This window comes from Globicephala melas, chromosome 7 (assembly GCF_963455315.2).
Source record: "Globicephala melas chromosome 7, mGloMel1.2, whole genome shotgun sequence".
NCBI classification, from domain to species: domain Eukaryota; kingdom Metazoa; phylum Chordata; class Mammalia; order Artiodactyla; family Delphinidae; genus Globicephala; species Globicephala melas.
The window spans coordinates 39,856,203-39,879,644 of record NC_083320.1 but is presented as its reverse complement, the minus strand read 5'-3'; the positions used below and the strand labels follow the sequence as shown (position 1 = coordinate 39,879,644).

Below are 23,442 nucleotides of genomic sequence, written 5' to 3'. Positions count from 1 at the left end.
AAATACAGCAAGCAAAGTGTAGATCCAGCATGCAGGTGGTCATTTTTCAACCTCTGCTTTAGACACTGCCAACCCCAAATAGTAGTAAGAAGCAAGTTAGAGAAGATAAATTATATAGTAGGAAGTAGCATCCATTGATTGCTTTCTACGGGCCAGGACTGTTGCAAATGTTTACCAGATATTATGTTAACATAACATCTTAAAAACATAAAATGGATAGATATGGGCTCTAGTAAAATTTGTGATTGGTCATTTTCTTTTGCTGAGCCTGGTCTTTGAAAAATAACTTATTTACTGAAGACTTACTCTGTATTCCAGGCACACTGCTAAGCATTATTCCATTTACTCCTTGTAACAAGCCTTTGGAGGGGGCTGTATCTGAGGAAACTGAAGCCCCAACAGCTTAAGTAGCCCAAGCAGTAAAGTGAGTAGGTCATAGGGGTGATTATTATATTACTGTTAGAAATCTACTTTTCTTGGCTCCATTGGTTTTTTGTTTTTTGCAACTTTGGCTTCACCACTCACTCCCTGCACGTACTTTTATTTATTTATTTATTTATTTATTTATTTATTGGCTGCATTGGGTCTTTGTTGCTGCGCGCGGGTTTTCTCTAGTTGAGGCGCGCGGGGGCTACTCTTCATTGTGGTGTGCGGGCTTCTCTTTGAGGTGGCTTCTCTTGCTGTGGAGCACGGGCTCTAGGCATGTGGGCTTCAGTAGTTGTGGCACATGGGCTCAGTAGTTGTGGCTCGCAGGCTCTAGAGCACAGGCTCAGTAGTTGTGGTGCACAGGCTTAGCTGCTCAGCGGCATGTGGGATCTTCCCGGACCAGGGCTTGAACCCGTGTCCCCTGCATTGGCAGGTGGGTTCTTAACCACTGCGCCACCAGGGAAGTCCCATCCACTGTTTTTTTGATAAGTACTGGTGGACAACAGTACTGGCTCAGGGTGGACACAAGCCATGCAGTCATACCCCTTGAGTCTCCCTGGTTTTTAATCTGTAGCCAGGGAGGCCAGTTAGAAAGCAACCCCATGTCACGTATATTTGCACTAAGTGACAAGGATATTCCAGTGTTTCAGCTGCCACTCTTAATCTGGTTTTTCTTAAGAATACACTAGCTGATGCTTCATAATTTTTCTAGAACTAGCCGTTTCTTTGAAATCCACACTATTTTAATAGGATACTCTTCACCACGAAGAAAATTTACTCTTGAAACATGCTTCTTTCAAAAGAAATTTGCAGACACCCACAGAAGTGATTAAGTGAAAGGAACACATTTTTCGTGCATTTATGTAATGTCACATTTTTAGTCCAGTGTAATCTCTATAAATAAATTTGTATTGTCAGGACAATGTGAAAATAATAACTGTTTCATTAGACATTTCAAAACTAAGCTTGTTTCTTTAAACCCCAAATCCTGTTTCTTTCCAAAAATAGTTCACTAGCCTTCTGTCTAAAAATCCCAGAAGATTCTCTCACTGCACGCCCCTCTGTAGTTAACTTTAACTCTGTATCTGACTCAATCCTCACTGTTTTCTCTCTTTATGTCCTACTTTCTGGCTGTTTTCCATCCCTATTCCTACTTCTCTCCCACCCACATTTCAGCACTTAAACCCACAATGCCTTATTCAATATCCAGGCTCTGGGGTGTTCACCAGTGTCATTGTGTTCCCCTCAAAGCTGGCTGCAACAGAAGGGTTTATCTATGAATGGAAATTTGTGACAATTACCCTTAGCAGAGCCATGAAATTTCTCACTGCCTTCGATTGCTAAAGTGCCATGTAAAAAAAAAATTAGCCTAGACCTCTAACCACAATAAAAGAAAATATTTTCTCTCTGGAGATAACTATGATCAAGTGTGACATCTTTAAATTCACTTTATGTACTTTTGAGTCTCTATATCACAGACCTCTAAGACTCTTGATCAAGAATTAAGATCAAGTTGTCTGAAAGAGAGATTTCTCGCAGAAATTCCAGAAATCCAACACTACCAGCTCCACATGCCTCTCACCTCATCTTGCCCAGTGACTGGTCACACTACTAGACTCTGCAGTCTTCTCATGATCTAGCATCTCTTTATAGGGCTTTCTTCCCCATTGTTTTAATTTTTAACATCCAACCCCAAATAAAACCCATTAAAAAATAAAATGTATCCAAGTAGCTCCCTCCGTTTCCTTGCTTTAGCTGAAACCCAACCCTTCTCTAACATGACCATCTCTTCCTTATCCTCAGTCCTCTGGGTAGGAGCTGCTCATTCTCCAATATCCTGGGCTGCACTGACATTCCCCAAGCTCCCTACTAGTGGTTTCAAACCATAGATTCTTGACATTTGTACAAAAAACAAACAAGTAATTATAGTAACAATAATGAAAATAATAAACTTAAGATGATGACAGTTGGTTATGTGCCTTTTTCTACTGTTTAATTTTGCTGTCTTCTTCTGACCTCATGGTTATGCTTCTTCATTGGCCAAGTACCTTGGCTCATGAGCTTTCTTTCCTACCTGTTTCCATGTTTATGACCCACCAAGTAACCTAGGCTCAAATATCCTTGATGTCTTAATTGCCAAAAGACTTACACATATTCCTCGTGAGCATCCCTTTTTATGGCTTCTCCCTGACCTTACCATGGGATGGATAGGCCGAAGCATCCTATCCAAACTACAGGTGAGAGTTTGTGGTGATTACAGCATAAAGTGTCTAGATATCTCAGGCTGCTAAGGTGAAACATGTAAAGAATTCAACCCAAAACTCCAGTCAAATTAGACATAAATCTTTCGAGAGTTGTTTCTCTTGAACAGATATACTCTTAAACTCTTTTTTTTTTTTTGCCAATTTTTTTTTTTTTTTTTTTTTTTTTGGCGGTATGCGGGCCTCTCACTGTTGTGGCCTCTCCCGTTGCGGAGCACAGGCTCCGGACGCGCAGGCTCAGCGGCCATGGCTCACGGGCCCAGTCGCTCTGCGGCATGTGGGATCTTCCCGGACCGGGGCACGAACCCGTGTCTCCTGCATCGGCAGGTGGACTCTCAACCATTGTGCCACCAGGGAAGCCCGAAACTCTTTTTTTTTTTTTTAACATTAAACCATCAGCACTGCTGTTTCTTAAATTTATTTATTTTATTTATTTATTTTTGGCTGTGTTGGGTCTTCATTGCTGCACGCAGGCTTTCTCTAGTTGCAGCGAGTTAGGGCTACTCATTTGCGGTGCGTGGGCTTCTCATTGCGGTGGCTTCTCTCGTTGCGGAGCATGGGCTCTAGGCACGCAGGCTTCAGTAGTTGCAGCACACGGGCTCAGTAGTTGTGGCTTGCAGGCTTCAGTAGTTGTGGCACGTGGGCTCTAGAGCGCAGGCTCAGTAGTTGTGGCGCACGGGCTTAGGTGTTAAATGGCATGTGGGATCTTCCTGGACCAGGGCTTGAACCTGTGTCCCCTGCGTTGGCAGGCAGATTCTTAACCTCTGCATCACCAGGGAAGCCCTACTCTTTTTGCACAGGCTCCGGACGCGCAGGCTCAGCGGCCATGGCTCACGGGCTCAGCCGCTCCGTGGTATGTGGGATCTTCCCGGACCGGGGCACAAAGCCGTGTCCCCTGAATCAGCAGGCGGACTCTCAACCACTGCGCCATCAGGGAAGCCCAGGGAAGCCCTATTCTTAAACTCTTAAAATTCAATCTATGAATCCCTAATCACCAACTTTCTACATCTCTTACACACTAAATCCCTGTGTTTGCATTCTTCAACTTTATCACAGCTATTTAGGGCCTTACCACTTCCTCTTTTTCTATATCAGTCTTGAAATATTTTCATTTTATTCCATGTCAAGCATACAATCCATGATTCGTAACTTCAATCACCTCTCTCTTTAGAATCATGTATTAGCCAACTCACATTCACCTTTGTTATTTAGCAATAAAGACTTGGGTCCAGGTTCAACTCCTCCAGAAAGACTTTCCTGAACCTCACCTCCAAACAGGCAGCACTGCTCATTTTGCTGCCCACTGTACTCTACGTGAACTTCTACCAAATCTCTTACAATACTTTACTGGGCTTTTTTTGCATAGCTACTTCCCTCTCTAAGAGACTATAAGCTCTTTGACAGCAAAGATCATGTTTTATTTCTGAATCTCAGTTCCTGGCACAAAGATGAGTGCCAAGTATGCACTTAGCAAATGTCTCCTAGATTAATCAATAAATTATTCTTCTGAGAAATTGCATTGATTTCACTTGCCTCTGTCAGAAATGCTCAGTTGATCTCATTCACGTTTTTTTATTAATAGACTTAATTTTTTAACAGTTTTAGGTTTACTGAAAAAAACTGAGAAGAAAGTACAAATAGTTCCCAAATGCCCCCGCACCTCCCTCCCCATTTTCCCTTATTATTAACTCTTGATCATCATTTTTTTTTTTTACATTTGTAGCAAGTATTACTATCAAACTCCACTCATTGGGCCAGAGACCCTTGTGACGTTAGCGAAAAACTTGCCCCTCATGTAGCACACTACCTACACTTGTGAGTTCATCGGCCAGTGGCCTCAACTCCAAGCTCTAACAATGTGCAGTCATGATACATTTTTTTTATATTTGATAAGCCAATATTGGTAGAGAATTATTAACTAAAGTCTATAGTTTACTTTGGAAGTCACTCTGTGTGTTGTAGAGTTCTATGGGTTTTGACAAGTGCATAATGACATGTAGCCACTATTACAGTATCATACAGAATTGTTTCACTGCTCTAAAAAGGCCTTATGCTCCACCTATTCACCCCTCCCTCTCTCCCCTCCAAAACCACTGGCGACCACTGGTCTCTTTACTGTCTCCTTAGTTTTGCTTTTCCAGAATGTCTTAGAGTTGAAATCATATAATATGTAGCCCTTTATGACTGGCTTCTTTTACTCAGCAATTTTGCATTTAAGTTTCCTAAATGTCTTTGCATGGCTTGATAGCTCATTTCTTCTTACTGCTGAATAATCCTCCTTTGTATAGATATACCACAATCTGTTTATCCATTCAACTATTGAAGAACATCCTGACTGCTTCCAAGTTTTGACAATTATAAATAAAACTCCTATAAACATACGTATGCAGGTTTGTGTGTGTGTGGACATAAGTTTTTAACTCATGTGGGTAAATACAGAGGAGCATGATTGCTGAATCATATGGTAAGAATAGGTTTAGTTATGTAAGAAACTGCCAAACTGTCTTCCTAAGTGGCCACTTTGCTTCCCCACCAACAATGAACAAAGAGTCCCTATCCCAGTACAGACACCTACTCTTAAACAAATGCTGATATAGCACTCTTTTTTTGAAGACTTATCTTTTCCAGTCATCATTCATTTCTGCTTCCTTTCTGATCTCATAACATTTGGTAGAAGTCCTTACACCACTTCCCACATAGCGCTTCCCATATGGTAGCATAAAGATGACCCTGCTACCCAAATGATGCAGGTCTCAGTTTTCTCTTTGTATTCCAAAACAATGTGTCTAAAGCAATGCCTGTAAGTTTTTGTTGTCTGCTTAATTAATTCATAAGTGTATAAATGAATGAATGTATAATAGGATATTTCTGTTTTCCTTCATGCACACTGGCACAGAAAGCTCTGAGTGTAAAGTCTGGTTGTAAAAGTCTTCTCTGTTGTTTCTAAATGGTAGAATTAAAGGACCAGTAGGATACTAGTAGAATTTGAATTAAGAGCTGGATCAGATTACAATGATGAATAATGCTACTGCTCTGGAGAAAAATACTACTGGAGAAAAAGCACTACCCAGAAGAGAATGGAGAAAGCTTATAACTAGGCTTTATGTTCTGTGCCCCTTTGTATAGGGACAAGCATATCTAACTCTAAGCACATCTAAGGGGGTGCAATAAACAGAACATTAAGCTGTGTCAGGAGAACTGGCTCTATCCCTGGCTCTGCTGGTGACCATCTGTGTGACCCTGGGCAAAGTCCTTACTTGGCTTTATCCTCTATTTCCTCATATGTAAAATGAAGGGTTTATTCAACCAACTTTAAAAAAATTGTATTGATTTCCTATTGTGTGTGTCCCAGATGCTTGGACCACAGCAGGACCCAAGCAGTCAAAGTCCCTACTTCAATGTGCTTACATTCTAGGGGTGAAGGAAGCAATGCAAAGAAGCAGTAAACAAAAGAGTACATATCAAATAACAATAAAAGGCATGAAGCAATGAAATGGAGAGAGCCTCCCCCATGGGATAATATGAAATTGAGTGGTCTGTCAACCTCTCTGAGGATATGGTGTTTAAGCTGAGTCCTGAGTGGTCAGAAAAAGCCAGCCAGCCTTATGAACATCTGAGGGGAAAAAAATTCTATCGTCTATGAAAAAAAGTGGAACAAAGTGCCTGAGACAGCCGCTGCTTCTAATTTCACTCTCATCTCTCAGATTCTGATTTTATTGTTGTTTCATCACGGCCATTGGAGGTGTGACATTTCACTAGTGCAGTTATACAAAAAAACTAATATTCTCCTTGGGAGGTCTGTGAATGGCAAACATGACTTTGCAAGGTAGTCTATCAGCCCACATTTAGTAATTTATAAATGCTATTTATCCCGTCATCCATCCTTACCCCTTCCTCATACAACAGCAAATTTTAAAAGTCCATCACTACACAATTGAGCACTTTGAACTGTTTTGTGTTCCAAAGATCATTTAACATTTGTTTTTGAGCTCACTTAATGATGACTTAAGCGAAGAACTCTTTTGAAGTCATTAGTATTAAGCAAATCAAAATATGACTCAAATGCCAGGAAAATAAATTCTTATCTAATTTTCCTAGCTAAAGGGTCTTAATGAACTTTAATCAGTTTTGATGTTAAATTAGCAGAGCTAATGTTCTTGGTGAGTTTTATACATTCATTCATTTTCTTTATTTATTATATTCTTAGGTGATTATTATAGTCATTATTAGATGCAAAATAACCTCCTGAATTTACATAGCCCGTTGCATTCTTCACATAACTCACAAGAATACAATTACATATTATCTCCATTTCAGATATGAGGAAAGTGATGCTGAGGGAGATTAAAGAATTTTATGCAATGTCTACAGTCAATCATAGAGAGAGCAAAGCTTGAAGGCCAGATCTTCCTTCCTTCCTTCCTTCCTTCCTTCCTTCCTCCCTCTCTCCCTTCCTTCCTTCCTTCCCACTATCCATGTGTCAGCCACTGGCAGTTCGGTCATGAATAAATCCAATCTCCGCCTTCAAATTGCTCACAAGGAGATAGAAAAAGACATACTTCCCCTTACTGTCAGCAAGGCTGCAGTAAGATATATACTCTATATATTATACCCATGGGAGCCTCCTCTCACAAGAGCCCACTGCCTTCCTTTCCATAATGTAAAAACAATGGGGCTGTATTTGCTTAAACATATCATTCACCATGAATCTGACTTATCGAATTGGAATCTCTACATTTGTTTCATTGAATAATAATAGCCACAGTCTGTGTAACAAAATTGGCCATAACAGAAGAGCTTTTTCAAATACAATTCAGTTAACCCTTCTCCAGTGTTGTTCTTAATTTGCAACAAAAGTTATATCTGATTAGGTTATATTGACTCGAATCTGGTAGGTCAGTTTTCCCGTGCTAAATGTATGAACTTAACCAATTGTGTGGATAAAAAATTCCACAAAAACAGTAAAGCTGCTTTCAAATTTCGATTTAGAGAATATGAGCTTGACTAACTTGTTCCCACCTCCTTCACATTTAACATGCATAGAAATAATACTTATTTTGGAAAGGAATAAAAAAAAGTAGTGTCTAAATAAATCAAGATTCTAAATTTGTTAACAAGGTAGCAGAGTCAATAGCATGAAGTTCGATTCAGATGGCTCTTGGCTCTTATCCTTGCGCTTCCACTTACTAACGGCATGGTAACTTACATTATTAGTAAAGTTGATTAAGCTTCATAAGCCTTGGTTTTCTCATCTGTAAAATGGGGATAGGGTCTATTTATTGGACTGATGCTAGGACTTTATGTATTAATATTTGTGTAATTCTCAGCACAGTTCCTAGTACATCCTAAATGCTCAACTAGATAATAGGAAGAATATAGTTCCTGTCCAGCACAATTGCCCCCTGCATCCAATTCCCTTCAGTATTATAAATATCTACTACCCAAAATACTTCAAAGTAATAAAGCTTATATGAAATATTCATATCTACAACATCCATGATTATGATAATTAAAGACAAAAGGATCTAAAAGTCCACTTCTCTGTTAAGGACATTTTCTTTACAGTTAAGGTTAGTTTCTTTTTTTTTTTTTCTATCTTTGAATATCACATTATGCTAAAGATCTTTAAATGACCAGCTCCAAACTCACTCGTTATTACAGGCCAATCATTTTATTATCCATCAGCCTATCCAACCTTCTTAACTATCCTAGTGTCTCAGAAGGCCTCAGGATGATAGTGGGATCATTCTGACTCTTTGTATTTGCCATAACATTCTCTTTCCTGGGTTCCAGGGTACCTCCTGAGGTTTTCCATTTGGTCCGAAGTAAATGGAAGCAGTATGGAGAATTTTAGACATCAAATACAATCGAGAATGAGTAGATATTGTTGTTCATAAACTGAGTTATTCTTGGCCATTAACTGTATTATTGCAACTACTTATAATTGTAATTCTTATTACAATGATACCAGATAGGCTCCTTTGGAAATGTCTTATTCAGAGAAGTGAAGGTCTCAACTAAATGAATGAAACCACCTAATTATCTTGTTTTTAAGTTGGTAAAGCAGCCGGAACATCCATAAAAATAATTCACATTTCTGTCCCAATTCCATAGTACTGGGGATTGCAGCATGTGAAAGGGGTGAGGTAAAGGGGAAGTACAAGTCAGAATAGCATTCTGCAGTAACCATATTTATATGAAAGTCATCTGAAGTTAAGCAAAAGCCAACAGCAAATCATCTACACTAACAACAATGAAAGCGTGTCACTGGGAATTTTTAAAGCTTCCAAGAACAACCTGAGCCAAATGAATGCAGTTAGTATTTCAGAAAAGATGGTACTGGTTTGTTAATAACTACTGCCTTTCCCCTGGACAGCTGTTTAAAAGCACCAAGTTTGAAATGTGCAACCACTCAGACTTGAAAGTGTTGGATTCCTTGTATTATTTGGAGTCACAAGCACTTGCTTCTAGAGGTTCCAAGAAAATGGGAAACATAATAAGAAATCAACATTATGTCCCAATCCCCTAGTATGTTAAATATTTGCTCCTATATAACATTTCCAAATGCCTGCTTTGCATTTGGGCTTTCCACCTGCCAGAGTCTGTCAAGAGAAGTCCCAGAGCACTTGCTGTTCATCCACTCTATGTGCCCTGCAGACTTATTTAATTGAAGTGCAGTTTACACACTTTGGAAGAATTCCTCCAGGACCAAACCCATGCATGAGAAATTGAGGACCAGCTCCCCAGAAAGTCATAGGCTTCATTTCATTGTCAGCCTCTGTAGAAAATGCTGCCAAAGAGCAAGGACATGCTACCTATGAATCTTGTATCTCCATGTGGGTCAGCTTTCAATCAGTTGTAAGCAACCTATATCTGTTTAAGCAGATGGGATAGTATCTTATCCTTTTCTATATCTGTGTGTATCTATTCTTATCTTTAAGTAATATATTTGTACAATAAGACCACACACAAAAGGAAGCAGAAAAGGAATCAGTAATTTTTTTTTAAATGACTGAGAAACTTCACGTCTTATCTTAAGATTTTCTTAGAAGGCAAATACTGCAGAATATCATCATCTAAAAAAAAAAAAACCCTCTTGATGCTTTGCATGCTAATTGCTGTTTGGGTTATTTTTTTTATTGTAACTATTTCGCTAAGAACTTTGAGAAAGCTACAACATCTGAAGTGATTTTCCGTTTGTTTAGCTATTAAACTTCCTCCCATGCAATGTATGTTTACTTAAAGTATCTCTAAGTACACATTTACTATACGTTTGTTAAATTAGTTAAGAGACTTTAATTAGGCATTGGGGATTAGTTGCACTATTCCCAAATCTCTTTAAGAAAAATACATGAGACCAGTGAGCAGCTTATTCATAACATTGTTACTTTGAGCCATTAGTGATGCCATCATTTTCCCTCTTCACATTTTTAATATGTCAAACAAAATTCAATTCATAGCTCAGTTTGCTCATGTTTTATAAAGTAGCCTACAACAATTTTAAGTTAAATACAGTGCATCCACCTGCTAAATTTGGAACAGAAAAGGATGGGAAAGTTTCCAGAAAAGCTACATTAAAAGCGCAAATAGAATTTGTAATTTTTCTATTCATTGCCCATGGAAAGAATTTACAATAATATTCTTCTTCCATGTAAAAATATACAACATTATACTATCCTGCTTAATTCTGGGAAATTAAAACTAAAACCCAAGAATATTTCCAGTGGGGAAAAGATTCTCCAACACTATTCCTATAACCATGAATCTGTGTTACTTCTATGTGTATTAAGAAGTAGATAATAACATCTTGTCACTTACTGCATTGTCTGAAAAAATTTTTGTGACGGCTGTGTGTCCAGAAGTCTGCTTGGCATGTGATAATCATTAACACACAGTGAAGAAGTCTGACAAATTGAATCTTGCTTCCCTTATAGCCTGAAGGTATGAGTTCAGCCCAGAGAACAACCAGGTTCATACTTAGCCATCACACTGGAAGAAGGCATACTAAATCATCTCACTTCCAAAGGGATATTCCTCTGCAGGTTACATAGTCAAATTAGCCCTTAAAATGCACTGGGCCTTTGTTTCTCTCTAAATAAGGATTTCATGAAGCAATTCTCCCCATAACCTATCCTGATTTAGGCAAACCTGCATCAGCCTCCTCTGGGAGATGAAGATTGAGGCATGACCCACAAGTCCTTTGATCACAGCTTTAGCCTTACTCCCAACTGCTGTTAGTAGGAGGAGGAAAGTCCTACATTAAAACTACTGACCGGGCTTCCCTGGTGGCGCAGTGGTTGACAGTCCGCCTGCCAATGCGGGGGACACAGGTTCGTGGCCCAGTCCAGGAAGATCCCACATGCCGCGGAGCGGCTGGGCCCGTGAGCCATGGCCGCTGAGCCTGCGCATCCGGGGCCTGTGCTCCGCAAAGGGAGAGGCCACAACAGTGAGAGGTCCGCGTACCACAAAAAAAAAAAAAAAAAAACTACTGACCAAGAGGACTTTAACATTCCTCTCGGCTTGATTAAACATTAGACAGGGTTTGTCTTGACTATAGGCTCCTAACTTCTCTTTTCTTGGAGTATTTACTTTAGAACACTTGCTGTTGAAATGTAAATCTTCTACAATCCAGAAATGTCTGTCTCAAGGTCCTGGAAGACACCTCTCTGAAATGTAATCATAAAGGAGAGAGCACCCTTATCTCCCAGTTTCTGTGGCAGGGTAGGAGCCTAACTTCAAGAAGCAAAAATTAGTAAAGGCAGATGGCCTAAGCACATTGATTAACCCACCCCTAACGTCCTCAAGGGCTTTGCATTAGCTCAGCCAATAACTTAAAAATCCTCCCGCCATTGGTTTTAGCATAGTTGAGTCCAATCTCTCTCCCCTATTGCAATAGTTTCTCTCCTGTACTGAAATATTCTTGAACAAAATCTTCCTTGACTGTGTAACTCATCCGGTGCAATTTTTATTTTACAATACTCAGGTTTTTTCTTAACAAGAGCAAGACAGATGCTCAAACCAAATTATTAGCAACTAGTCTTTCACTGCATGAATGGCAAAAAAAATTTAAAAGAAACTTACAAAATGAAAAAGTTCTGGCTACTACTGAAACTCCTTTCGTGGGAGATGAATTTATAAAGATTGAAGGCTACCTATGTTCTTATGGCTTTAATATGAATAAGTCAGGTCAGTACTCTTCCAACCTCTTTAATTCGAATATATCCACATAGACAGAATCCCAACATTTCTTTTTGACATACTGGGTCTGAGTCCTACTTGCGTCCAAGTTTTTTGTTGCTTTCTTTTCTTTTTTACCTCCTCCTCTTCCTTCACCCTCAGGACACGATTCTATCCCACAGTTCTTAATGAATAACTCTGATTGTTGCTTCCTGAGGATGAGGGCACCAGTGAGAAAGAAGTCTGAATGAAGGTATGAGAAAATAATTTGTCTGTTATCTCTTTAATGATTCCCTAGTGGTGCCAATTCCCTCCAGTCCTGTAAAACCAGGCAGCAAAGATAAAAGTACACTCATGCTGATGAAGTGCTCTGCGATATGAAGAATAAATCTCATTGTGACTGACAGCAAAAGGTTAACAAGGAAAAGATTAACTTACATACAAAGGCTCCTTCCTCTTCCTTGGCCTTCAAAGTCTTCCATACAGAAGGAAAAGACTGTGCCAAGGAAGAAGAAGCCATTTATGACTTTCATGCAGAAATTCTAATATTTTTCTTTAATTTACTAATGCCGTGTTCTCCTTCATTTTTATGAACTTGTAAAGTCAACTAGATTAGGAGCAAAAATGTGTAACTAAGGTAATTGCTTCTATAAATCAAAGGAATGAAAAGTAGCAGCAATAAATTAAATGAAATAATAAAAATACTCTAAAAGTACTTTCCTATTAAACATGGTATGTACAAAATTGTGAGTTTATATTAGTCTCATTCCCTATGAACTCAAGATCTCACTTAGAAGACTTGCACTTGAATAATGTGTATATCACACACCCTCAAATATTTCATATCATGTTATGCATGTACATATATACATGCTGTCAGTGAAGCTGCCGTTAGATGAATTAGTCAATGCCATGAAATACTCTCTAGTGCCAAGAGAAAGAGCTGGTATTTACTGAAATTTATTTTTATAGCACAGGAGAAGTTCCACATGAGTCAAATAGTTCAGTATTAACAAAAATACACTAAATAGTGTACATAAAAATAATGATCTGTGTTCCTTTCAGGAAATGAATGTATATATTTAATTAATTTTAAAGAATAATTATGTCATTGAAAAAATACTGTCTTAATCAGATGTGCTAGCATCTGGAGAGTCAAAAATATCTAATACCATGAGAGGTAGGTATAAATGTAACATAAGTGGGTGAAGCTATGTATTACAGTAAGAAGCAGGATACAATAAGGAGTATTATTCCACGTCTAAGCTAGAAGAATGTACCCTTCTCAGAACATTCAAAGTCATTTTAAAAACCACCTCCTGGGGGAATCTTCAAGGTGGCGGAGGAGTAAGGCGCGGAGGTCACCTTCCTCCCCACAAATACATCAAAAATACATTTACAAGTGGAACAACTCCTACAGAACACCTACTGGACGCTGGCAGAAGACCTCAGACCTCCCAAAAGGCAAGAAACCCCCCACGTACCTGGGTAGGGCAAAAGAAAAAAGAATAAACAGAGACAAAAGAATAGGGATGGGACCTGCGCCAGTGGGAGGGAGCTGAGAAGGAGGAAAGGTTTCCACACACGAGGAAGCCCCTTCGCGGGTGGAGACTGCGAGTGGCGGAGAGGGAAAGCTTCGGAGCCACGGAGGAGAGCACAGCAACAGGGGTGCTGAGGGCAAAGCGGAGAGATTCCTGCACAGAGGATCAGGGCCAACCGGCACTCACTAGCCCGAGAGGCTTGTCTGCTCACCCGCCGGGGCAGGTGGGGGCTGGGAGTTGAGGCTCGGGCTTCAGAGGTCAAGAACCCAGGGAGAGGACTGGGGTTGGCTGCGTGAACACAGCCTGAAGGGGGCTAGTGCACCACAGCTAGACGAGAGGGAGTCCGGGAAAAAGTCTGAAACTGCCTAAGAGGCAAGAGACCATTGTTTTGGGGTACAGGAGGAGAGGGGATTCAGAGCACTGCCTGAACGAGCTCCAGAGACAGGCGTGAGCAGCGGCTAACAGGGCGGACACCAGAGACGGGCATGAGACGCTAAGGCTGCTGCTGCCGCCACCAAGAAGCCTGTGTGTGAGCACAGGTTACTATCCACACCCCCCTTCCGGGGATCCTGTGCAGCCCGCCACTGCCAGGGGCCCGGGATCCAGGAACAACTTTCCCGGGAGAACGCACGGCACGCCTCAGGCTGGTGCAACATCATGCCGGCCTCTGCCACCGCAGGCTCGCCCCGCATCCATATCCCTCCCTCCCCCGGCCTGAGTGAGCCAGAGCCCCCTAATCAGCTGCTCCTTTAACCCTGTCCTGTCGGAGCAAAGAACAGACACCCTCAGGTGGCCTATACGCAGAGGCGGGGCCAAATACAAAGCTGAACCCCAGGAGCTGTGCGAACAAAGAAGAGAAAGGGAAATCTCTCTCAGCAGCCTCAGGAGCAGCGGATTAAATCTCCACAATCAACTTGATGTACCCTGCATCTCTGGAATACCTGAAGAGACAAGGACTCATCCCAAAATTGAGGCGGTGGACTTTGGGAGAAACTGTAGACTTGGGGTTTCCTTTCTGCATCTAATTTGTTTCCGGTTTTATGTTTATCTTAGTTTAGTATTTAGAGCTTATTACCACTGGTAGATTTATTGATTGATTTCATTGCTCTTTCCCTTTTTTTTTTTAAGTATATATATTTTTCCTTTTTCTGTTTCCCTGAGTGCGTATGTGTATGCTTTTTTGTGTGATTGTGCCTGTATAGCATTGCTTTTACCATTTGTCCTAGGGTTCTGTCTGTCCGTTTTGTTTTGTTTTTTTAGCATAGTTTTTAGCACTTGTTATCATTGGTGGATTTCTTTATTGATTTGGATACTCTCTTCTTTCTTTCTTTCTTTTATTTTTATTACTTTTTAATTTTTTTCTTTTTAATAATATTTTTTATTTTACTAACTTTATTTTATTTTATTTATTTATATTTTATTTCTTTTTTTTTCCTCCCTTTTCTTCTGAGCCATGAGGCTGACAGGGCCTTGGTGCTCTGGCCAGGTGCCAGGCCTGAGCCTCTTAGCTGGGAGAGCTGAGTTCAGGACATTGGTACACCAGAAACCTCCCGGCCCCACATAATATCAAATGGCGAAAGTACTCCAAGAGACCTCCATCTCAACACTAAGACCCAGCTCCACTCAATGACCAGCAAGCTACAGTGCTGGAAACCCCATGCCAAACAACTAGCAAGACAGGAACACAACCCCACCCATTAGCAAAGAGTCTGCCTAAAACCATACTAAGTTCACAGACACCCCCAAAACACACCACCAGATGCAGTCCTACCAACCAGAAAGACAAGATCCAGCCTCATTCACCAGAATACAGGCACCAGTCCCCTCCACCAGGAAGCCTACACAGCCCACTGAACCAACCTTACCCACTGGGGGCAGACACCAAAATCAATGGGAACTGCGAACCTGCAGCCGGCAAAATGGAGACCCCAAACACAGTAAGATAAGCAAAATGAGATGACAGAAAAATACACAGCAGATAAAGGAGCAAGATAAAAACCCACCAGACCTAACAAATGAAGAGGAATTAGACAGTCTCTTGAAAAAGAATTCAGAGTAATGATAGTAAAGATGATCCAAAATCTTGGAAATAGAATGGAGAGAATACAAGAAACGTTTAACAAGGAGCTAGAAGAACTAAAGAGCAAACAAACAACAAGGAACAACACAATAAACGATACTAAAAATTCTATAGAATGAATAAATAGCAGAATAACTGAGACAGAAGAATGGATAAGTGACCTGGAAGATAAAAGAGTGGAAATAACTACGGCAGAACAGAATAAACAAAAAAGAATAAAAAGAATTGAGGACAGTCTCAGAGACTTGGGGACAACATTAAATGCACCAACATTCGAATTTCTCTTCTTCTGGGGTCCCAGAAGAAGAGAAAAAGAAAGGGACTGAGAAAATATTTGAAGATTATATTTGAGAACTTCCCTAATATGGGAAACGAAATATTCAATCAAGTTCAGGAAGCACAATGAGTCCCATACAGGATAAATCCAAGGAGAAACATGCCAAGACATATATTAAACAAACTATGAAAGTTAAATACAAAGAAAAATTATTAAAAGCAGCAAGGGAAAAGCAACAAATAACATACAAGGGAATCCCCATAAGGTTAACAGCTGATTTCTCACCAATAAACTCTGCAAGTGAGAAGGGTGGGGCAGGACATATTTAAAGCGATGAAAGGGAAAAACCTACAAACAAGATTACTCTACGCAGGAAGGATCTCATTCAGATTCGACAGAGAAATTAACACCTTTACAGACAAGCAAAAGTTAAGAGAATTCAGCACCACAAAACCAGCTTTACAACAAATGCTAAAGGAACTTCTCTAGGCAGGAAATACAAGAGAAGGAAAAGACCTACAAAAAGAAACCCTAAATAATTAAGAAAATGGTAATAGGAACATACATTTTGATACCTACCTTAAATATAAATGGATTAAATGCTCCAACCAAAAGACATAGACTGACTGAATAGATACAAAAACAAGACCCGTGTATATGTTGTCTACAAGAGACCCACTTCAGACCTATGGACACATAGAGCCTGAAAGTGAGGGGATGGAAAAAGATATATCATGCAAAAGGAAATCAAAAGAAAGCTGGAGTAAATATACTCATATCAGACAAAATAGACTTTAAAATAAAGACTATTACAAGAGACAAAGAAGGACACTACATAATGATCAAGGGATCAATCCAAGAAGATATAACAATTTTAAATATTTATGTACCCAACATAGGAGCACCTCAATAAATAAGACAAATAAAAGGGGAAATAAGCCATAATAAATAAGCCTCAATAAATAAGCCATAAAAGGGGAAATTGACAGTTACACAATAATACTAGAGGATTTTAACACCCCACTTTCACCCATGGACAGATCATCCAAAATGAAAATAAATAAGGGAACACAAGCTTTAAATGATACATTAAACAAGATGGACTTAATTGATATTTATAGGACATTCCATCAAAAACAACAGAGTACACTTTCTTCTCAAGTGCTCATGGAACAATCTCCAGGATATATCATATCTTGGGTCACAAATCAAGCCTCAGTAAATTTAAGAAAACTGAAATCGTATCAAGGATCTTTCATGACCACAAAGCTATGAGACTAGATATCAATTTCAGGAAAAAAAATCTGTAAAAAATAAAAACACATGGAGGCTAAACAATACAATACTAAATAACCTAGAGATCACTGAAGAAATCAAAGAGGAAATCAAAACATACCTAGAAACAAATGAGAATGAAAACATGATGATACAAAACCTATGGGATGCAGCAAAAGCAGTTCTAAGAGGGAAGTTTATATCAATATAATCCTACCTCGAGAAACAAGAAACATCTCAAATAAACAACCTAACCTTACACCTAAAGCAATTAGAGAAAGAAGAAAACAAAAACCCAAGTTTAGCAGAAGGAGAGAAATCATAAAGATCAGAGCAGAAATAAATGAAAAAGAAATGAAGGAAACAATAGCAAAGATCAGTAAAACTAAAAGCTGGTTCTTTGACAAGATAAACAAAATTGATAAACCATTAGCCAGACTCATCAAGAGAAGACGGGAGAAGACGCAAATCAATAGAATTAGTAATGAAAAAGGAAAAGTAACAACTGACACTGCAGAAATACAAAGGATCATGAGAGATTACTACAAGCAACTCTATGCCAATAAAATGGACAACCTGGAAGAAATGTACAAATTCCTTGAAAAAGCACAACATTTCCAAACTGAACCAGGAAGAAATAGAAAATATGAACAGACCAATCACAAGCACTGAAATTGAAACTGTGGTTAAAAATCTTCCAGCAAACAAAATCCTAGGACCAGATAGCTTCACAGGCAAATTCTATCAAACATTTAAAGAGCTAACACCTATCCTTCTCAAACTCTTCCAAAATATAGCAGAGGGAGGAACACTCCCAAACTCATTCTACGAGGCCACCATCACCCTGATACCAAAACCAGAAAAAGATGTGACAAAAAGAGAAAACTACAGGTCAATATCACTATGATGAACATAGATGCAAAAATCCTCAACAAAATACTAGCAAACAGAATCCAGCAGCTCATTAAAACAATCATACACTATGATCAAGAGGGGTTTATCCCAGGAATGCAAGGATTATTCAATATATGCAAATCAATTAATGTGATAAACCAACAAATATCAACAAATTGAAGGAGAAAAACCATATGATAATCTCAATAGAGGCAGAAAAAGCTTTTGACAAAATTCAACACCCATTTATGATAAAAACCCTACAGAAAGTGGGCATAGAGGGAACTTACCTCAACATAATAAAGGCAATATATGACAAACCCACAGCCAACATCGTTCTTAATGGTGAAAAACTGAAACCAATTCCACTAAGATCAGGAACAAGACAAGGTTGCCCACTCTCACCACTATTATTCAACTTAGTATTGGAACTTTTAGCCACAGCAATCAGAGAAGAAAAAGAAATAAAAGGAATCCAAATAGGAAAACAGAAAGTAAACTGTCACTGTTTGCAGATGACATGATACTATACATAGAGAACCTGAACGATGCTACCAGAAAACTACTAGAGCTAATCAATGAATCTGGTAAAGTTGTAGGATACAAAATTAATGCACAGAAATCTGAAAGAGAAATTAAGGAAACACTCACACTTACCATTCCAGCAAAAATAATAAAATACCTATGAATAAACCTATCTAAGGAAACAAAAGACCTGTACGCAGAAAACTATAAGACACTGATGAAAGAAATTAAAGATGATGGAGAGATATACCATGTTCTTGGATTGGAAGAATCAACATTGTGAAAATGACTACACTACCCAAAGCAATCTAGAGATTCAATGCAATCCTTATCAAACTACCAATGGCATTTTTCACAGAGCTAGAAAAAAAATTTTCACAGTTTGTATGGAAACACAAATGACCCCGAATAGCCAAAGCAATCTTCAGAAAGAAAAACAGAGCTGGAGGAATCAGACCCCCTGAGTTCAGACTATACTACAAAGCTACAGTAATCAAGACAATATGGTACTGGCACAGAAACAGAAATATAGATCAATGGAACAGGACAGAAAGCCCAGAGGTAAATCCACGAACATATGGTCACCTTATCTTTCATAAAGGAGGCAAGAATATACCATGGAGAAAAGACAGACTCTTCAATAAGTGGTGCTGGGACAACTGGACAGCTACATGTAAAAGAATGAAATTAGAACACTCCCTAGCACCATACACAAAAATAAACTCAAAATGGGTTAAAGACCCAAATTTAAGGCCAGACACTATAAAACTCTTAGAGGAAAACATAGGCACAACACTCCATGACATAAATCACAGCAAGATCCTTTTTGACCCACCTTCTAGAGAAATGGAAATAAAAACAAAAATAAACAAGTGGGACCTAATGAATCTTAAAAGCTTTTGCACAGCAAAGGAAACTATAAACAAGACGAAAAGACAACCCTCAGAATTGGAGAAAATATTTGCAAATGAAGCAACTGACAAAGGATTTATCTCCAAAATATACAAGCAGCTCATGCAGCTCAATATCAGAAAAACAAACAACCCAATCCAAAAATGGGCACAAGACCTAAATACATTTCTCCCAAGAAGATATACAGATTACCCACAAACACATGAAAGGATGCTCAACATCACTAATCATTAGAGCAATGCAAATCAAAACTACAATGAGGTGTCACCTCACACTGTTCAGAATGGCCATCATCAAAAATCTATAAACAATAAATGCTGGAGAGGGTGTGAAGAAAAGGGAACCCTCCTGCACTGTTGGTGGGAATGTTAATTGATACAGCCACTATGGAGGTTCCTTAAAAAACTAAAAATAGAACTATCATAAGACCCAGCAATCCCACTACAAAAATAGGCATGTATCACAATGTTCACTGCAGCTTATTTTACAATAGCCAGGACATTGAAGCAACCTAAGTGTCCATCAACAGATGAATGGATAAAGAAGATGTGGCACATGTAGACAATGCAATATTACTCAGACATAAAAAGGACTGAAATTATTTGTAGTGAGGTGGATGGACCTAGAGTCTGTCATACAGAGTGAAGTAAGTCAGAAAGAGAAAAACAAATACCGTATGCTAATACATATATACTGAATCTAAAAAAAGAAAAATTGTTCGAAGAACCGAGGGGCAGGACAGGAATAAAGATGAAGAAGTAGAGAATGGACTTGGGGACATGGGGAGGGGGAAGGGTAAGCTACGATGAAGTAAGAGAGTGGTGTGGACATGTATACACTACTAAATGTAAAATAGATAGCTAATGGGAAGCAGCCGCATAGCACAGGGAGCTCAGCTCGGTGCTTTGTGACCACCCAGGGGTGGGATAGGGAGGGTGGGAGGGAGACACAAGAGGGAGGAGACATGGGATATGTATATATGTATACTTGATTCACTTTGTTATACAGCCGAAACTAACACCATTGTAAAGCAATTATACTCCAATAAAGATGTTAAAAAATAAATAAAGAAATATTCCATAGAAAAAAAATCATCTCCTGGCCTTCACAAGTCTGCTGCCTATATATGTTCCCCAATGTCCATGTATGAAATCCTTGCAGTATTGATTGACACTGTTTTGGGGGTATGAAATGTACATTTGTATAATTTAAGCATATTTTGGATATAAAAGTCCATTCTAGTTGTAATAATCATAGGTCAGGTCAATGAGTTGTATTTGAAGTGGTACTTGGTTTGCAAACAGAAGTATAAACAGATATAACATAAAATATGTTGACAGTTCTCTCTTTGCCCCTTTCCTCACTTTCTCCCATTCTTGATGCACATACCTGTAAATAAATATTAATGCAAATGTAATCTTCCCCTATTACTTCTCCATTTTTTCATTGGGATGTATTTTCTGGGGTGTATTTACCACATAAGCTCTTAATGAATTCATGACGGATATTTTAGAAATAGACTTTACTTCCAGGTCCTATCATTTGAAATATTTTATATTAGATGATTAGTTTGACCTTCATTATATTTCAGAAACTTTCACCCAAGTTCAAATCATTATTTGCAAAAGTGCTCTAAGCACTGGGGCTTCGAAATCGAAAGGAAGCAAGCCTAATAAGTTCTTTTAGGGTTTATAGAAGAAATCAAAAACTTGGAAGGAAGAAGAGGCAGTAAACTGACTGATGATCCCTGCATAATGCAACATACAACAAACCCATGAGGAGCTCACAAGTGTGCATTCTTTCAAATCCGTAGAAGGCTTTCAATGACTATGTAAGTTATATCCCATGTACAGTAGTAAGCAGTCTGGGAATAGTAATTAATAAATAGCAACAGGTATATGTAAATTGAATTGATATAAAATAAATATCTCTCAGTGCTTCTGAAAATAAAGACTGATTTAGTTACTACTTAAATCTAATTATAGAACAGATTTTGTTCTCACTAAAACTAGATTTTCTTCTACTAGATAACATTTGATATATTTTGGCACATGCCAACCTCTATCTCCTAAAGCAGTTATGTCAGATCCTCCCCCAAAGCCCTCCTAAACAAGAATTAAATTAAAAATCTAAAAGTCTCTGGGTAGTATATATCAGGGAACAGCAGCCGTGTTCCCAGTGAATAGACAGCTCAATGAAAAGCAGCTACTATTTTCACAATGTGTCTTGATCAATTTAGGACTTCAGGTTCTAGGAGCCCAGATTCATGCCCATCTGGCAGTGCTGAGAGGCATGCACTTAAATATCTGATGTGCAGCAGAGCTAACATTACCACACAGGAACCAGGCAGTCACTCACTCCTGATTTTCACCACTCACCAAGTGCAACATATTTCCCGATTTTGCTGTCCAAACCGCAGGAAGAGAGGCAAGGAAGAAGGAGACAAGATGGTAATGCAAGAAAGAGCTAATAAAAGAACCAAATGACTCACAACCAATCTGGCAAGCAGTGATCAGGCCTATTGTGCCTCCAGTCACTATTCTGGAGGCAAAACGGCCTTTATCTTTCCCTAAACAGAAAATGCTCCAATTGGGTTTCTCCTCCTGAAAGCTTGCAGATATTACCACAAAATGCCCCTCACCTGTCCTTAAGCGTGTAACGGGAGGAAGTTAGTGTCTTCTGGTATGATTTCAACAGACTTTATTCTTACAAATGTTCTGTATTCTAATATATGTTTTAAAAAATATGTATTTCTTTTCTTTTAGACAATTAATTTATTATGCTAATGGTCCCATGTATAAAATTTTATTTTCCAATAGGGTTATGATTTTAATCCACAATTTAAAATATGAAACGTTTATCTTTTGCATTTTATGGTAACACATGCTTAAGAAAAATAAAAAAGATATTGCTTTCATTTTCTTACTGTTTGTGGATATGACATTTGGTAGCAACTCTTTAGCATTTACTTTAAGTGTAAGCAGTGTGGGTTGTTGCCAGGGTGGGAAGAATGAACAAAAAGGCCCCTTTCCTTGAAATTCTTCAGTAAAAGGTTGGATACATTTTTGAAGTTCCCTTATCTTTAAGAGTCCCCTACATAAACATAAAAATACAATGCAAAATCCAACAACTATTGAGTAAAGATATATAGAACTACTTGTCATATAATTACAAACAGAGATTGAAAAATAAAATGTGGATTTAAATGTTTTATCACCCAAGTTATAGACTTTTCTGAGATAAATCAAAATACTTTCCACTTCTCAGTTATTTTTTAAAAATATTTCCTACCCATCAAAAGTGTTTTCTAATTTTTGATAGATGTAATAAAGACATTAGAGGAAAACCTTAAACCATAACCATTCCTATAAATTTGAACCTCACCTATATACTTTATTAAAAGACAAAATATTCCCTTCCTTCTCTTTTTTCTTTCAAAAATATTAACTAAGCTCCTATATGTGCCAGAAACTGTTCCAGGCACTTGAAAGACATCCGTGAACAGAACAATAATTCCTGCCCTTGTGGAGCTCACAATCTAGACAGTAAAAAGACACCTCATGAAGGAAGAAGTAAAACTGCCACTGTTTGCAGCTGAGATGGAAAGATATACCATGTTCTTGGATTGGAAGAATCAATTTGTTAAGATACTTCCCAAGGCAATCTACAGCTTCAATGCAATCCCTATCAAATTACCAATGGCATTTTTCACAGAACTAGAACACATAATTTAAAAATTTATATGGAAACACAAAAGACCCTGAATAGTCAAAGCAATCTTGATAAAGAAGAACAGATCTGGAAGAATCACACTCCCTGACTTTAGATTATACTACAAAGCTACAGTAATCAAAACAATATGGTACTGACACAAAAACAGACACATAAATGAGAGCCCAGAAATAAACCCACAGGCTTATGATCAATTAATCTACAGCAAAGGAAGCAAGAATATACAGTGGATAAAAGACTGTCTCTTCAATAAGTGGTGTTGAGAAAACTGGACAGCTACATGTAAAAGAATGAAATTACATTCTCTAACAGCATATAAAAAAATGAATTTGAAATGGATTA

The 23,442-nt window shown here is 38.6% G+C and overlaps 1 non-coding gene across 1 annotated transcript; it reads right to left on the bottom strand.

The window, feature by feature from the left end:
- Positions 1-4,402: 4,402 nt before the first annotated feature.
- LOC115852970 (small nucleolar RNA SNORA62/SNORA6 family) lies at positions 4,403-4,552 on the bottom strand. The gene has a single exon (XR_004039342.1). It is a non-coding gene; the product is annotated as a small nucleolar RNA SNORA62/SNORA6 family (small nucleolar RNA).
- Positions 4,553-23,442: the final 18,890 nt, after the last annotated feature.